We start from the raw sequence: 3,103 nt of genomic DNA, 5'->3' as shown, positions 1-3,103 counted from the left end.
AGAAAGAGAGAGAGAGACAGAGAGAGAGAGAGAGAGAGAGAGAGAGAGAGAGAGAGAGAGAGAGAGAGACCATCACCCGAGAGATCGATGAGCATTTAATGATCGCTCGATCTGCAAACCGCGAATAGCTTGCGTTGAAACTTTTATCAACGACCGAGAGCGCAGGCGACATGGAGTCTCCACATGAATTTGCCAACGTATGCACGGTGCATATGCAGACACCGGGCAGACGCTGCATTATTTATGCGTCCGCGTTCGACATTATGCCGGAGGTACTCGCGACCATAAGCTTGCTCGCGTGTCTCCTCGTAAACGTCCGCTTCTGCATACACACACATACACACCACTCATCCATCCACCCATACGTGTATACACACATCTAGCGTGCGCCACAAAGTAGGGCCTCTCATGGAGGTAGCGGGGCTTGTTGCCTCGAGTGTGACACACCTTAACAGCGTGGCGTTTACCCTCGTCTTACGGCACCGTGAATCTTGCAGCGTATTACGTCGTCCGCTTTTCTTGACTGCCTGACATATCGAGCGTCGCGTAAATTCGCCCACGTTCGTCCGATCGTAAATTTATTGAGAAATATCTGCGGCCGCGGTGTTTATCGACATATGTCTCTATTGTAGGCCGCTTCGCGCGAACGCGCTGCAGGCTGGGTCTGACTATTTATCGACTCGCACCACTTTCAACCCATTGTCGCGGGTCCACGCGCGACGATGAACGGAAGACAGGAAAAATGACAGACGCGCGCGCGGATACGATCTTAGCCGTCGTCGTTGCGCACTTTGGGCACTTCGACGTCGAATATCCAGCCGATTTCCATCTTTGCGGCGTTTATGACGTCTCGCTCTGCGAGATGGTAAAATCGGGCTTTTTAAGAATTTAATGCCACGATCGAGCAACGCTTTTCTCTCTTGAACGTCCTCGTTTTATTCGACGGAATACCGGGATAAAGATATTCTCTTGTACATGTCAATCGTGATATTTCAGTCACAATACTTCGATATGAAAAAAATATAAATTTATTTCAGGCTAGGTGCGCGTATATATATGTGCACAGATCAATTCTGTCCTGTCGTTCTTCGAAAGAAAAAAGAGCGAGAGGCTGAGAGAGCAGCCGTTATATTGAAAATTCTTCGTCGGAACGTGCTCGAGTTTATTTCGGTCGTTCGGTCATCCCTCTTGGTTTGTGCGCGCAGCTCTCAGCGTGTGATCGACGGCAATGTCGCGGGGTGAAATTTTAAGACTTCTGAGAGAATGGCGGAGAGAGGAGAGGAGGATGAGAGGATAAAGACAGCCAGGAGGAGCTCCGTCGGAGTACATTGCAGGTAACGACGTTAGGAGATTATGCTACGGCGACAACGACGACAGCGTCGACGGCAGTCTATCATAAATTTCCAAGTCGTATATTCAGCCAGACGAGACGTGACAGGCCTGAGGATACCGCGAATGCATAAAAATTCGAGATTCCCGTCGCACCGATTTGAATCGCGTTCTGAAGACGAATTTCTCACGAATGGTCGTTCTGCGGTCAGTGTAATAGCGATGTGTTCCGCGCATTGCGTTTCGTCGTCGATTACTTTAACATGATTTACACGAAATAAAATATTTGGCTGAATTAATTAAATATCTGCGGTGAAATATAATTCCGGTTAATCAAACAAGATTTCTGGCTAACCAGAAAGCTTGCAACTGTTTAAATTAAACGATCGCAAGTTTTTCTTAATTAGAATTTTGTTAGCTTGAACAGAATTCTGGTGACTTCAGCTGGAATACTCATTCATATTTTACCAGACATTTGGCGTTAGTCCAACCAAATTTTTTTGGTATATATTGTATAAACTGAGATGACGCTGAGATAACAACTAATGATACACTGAGAAAAGAAGTTAAAAAATTTATTTGTGAAATAAAAATTCATTTCACAATAAATTTTATTTCACAGAAATAAACTTTACTTCACAAATAAATTTTCAAGTCCTTTTCCCTCAATATAGTAGTCTAATACCATCATAGTTGTATGTGATATCCTAGAAGATTTTATGAAAACCGCGACTTTGCATTTTCGCAGCGAGAATTTCGAGACGACCATGTACTTTAATATCGCACGGCTAAAAGCATCGTAATTTACTACACACTTTATGAAACACGCACGAGTTAACATCGCGAACTCGTGTCGGGGATCGCGGGGTGGCGTGCTCCCTTTTCGTTCGTCTAGTTCGTGAAAACGAGCGTGGCAAAACCATAGAAGGAGGTGTCGGAGACGACGCACTTTGCTTCGAAAGGATCTCACGTCGGGGGTTGCGGTCGCGAGGATATCACGGGGACGAAAACGAAAGAGAGGGCGACGGAGGGTGAAGTCTCGGGGAGAGATGGAACAAAGCACATGCGAGAGGAAGAGGGTAGATTGGAACGGAGAGACGAAAGAGAGCTGGAGAGTAAAAGAAAAACGGACAGAGAGAAAAAGAAAAAGAGGAGAGAGAGAGAGAGAGAGAGAGAAAGAGAGAGAGAGAAGGATGAGCTTTCTTCTAAAGAAAAGCCGCCCTAACAAAGGCGCCTTATTTCACGCCCAATGTAGCTCGCCTCAGACACGATCGTTAAGATACCTATCCTTGCGAGGTGCGAGGTGTTCCTCTGCGTTCCTTTTTACACCCCACGAATATCTCTCTCTCTCTCTCTCTCTCTCTCTCTCTCTCTTTCACTGTCTCTCCGTCTCGTTTTTTTTCACCTCCATTCTAGAGACCCTTGAGAACGTCGCGTCGTTCCTTATGGGTTTATGCTTTCCTGCGAAGTGCTCGCGGGAATGTTATCGTGAGTCGTGAGACGTAGTCCGACGTAGTTCGAAGCGACGCGACAATTCTTTAATTTCGCTTGACACACTCCGGCATCCGGCGTTGACAATTCGTTTAAATCAAGCGGATCTTTTTCCCGGCGCGTACACGATTTGCCTCTCTAAAGCGAATCATCATAAACTCCTGAGAGGAAGGAAAAGAGACAAACCGTATCAAAAGGTCGTCGGCTTCTCGACGGAACCCGAGAGAAAAAGAGAGAGAGAGAGAGAGAGAGAGAGAGAGAGAGAGAGAGAGAGAGGAAGACG

The 3,103-nt window shown here is 46.3% G+C and overlaps 1 protein-coding gene across 8 annotated transcripts in view; it reads right to left on the bottom strand.

Annotated features, from left to right (window-relative positions):
* Positions 1–3,103, bottom strand: part of LOC116848388 (protein Fe65 homolog) — a 238,874-nt gene that overhangs the window by 51,260 nt on the left and 184,511 nt on the right. The gene's annotated exons all lie outside the window — the stretch shown is intronic.

This window comes from Odontomachus brunneus, unplaced genomic scaffold (genome assembly GCF_010583005.1).
Source record: "Odontomachus brunneus isolate Ranch 3 - 2012 unplaced genomic scaffold, Obru_v1 Obru_scaffold_094, whole genome shotgun sequence".
Lineage (NCBI taxonomy): Eukaryota > Metazoa > Arthropoda > Insecta > Hymenoptera > Formicidae > Odontomachus > Odontomachus brunneus.
Note: the sequence above shows the minus strand (reverse complement) of the source record. Positions and strands in the feature narration are given on the sequence as shown.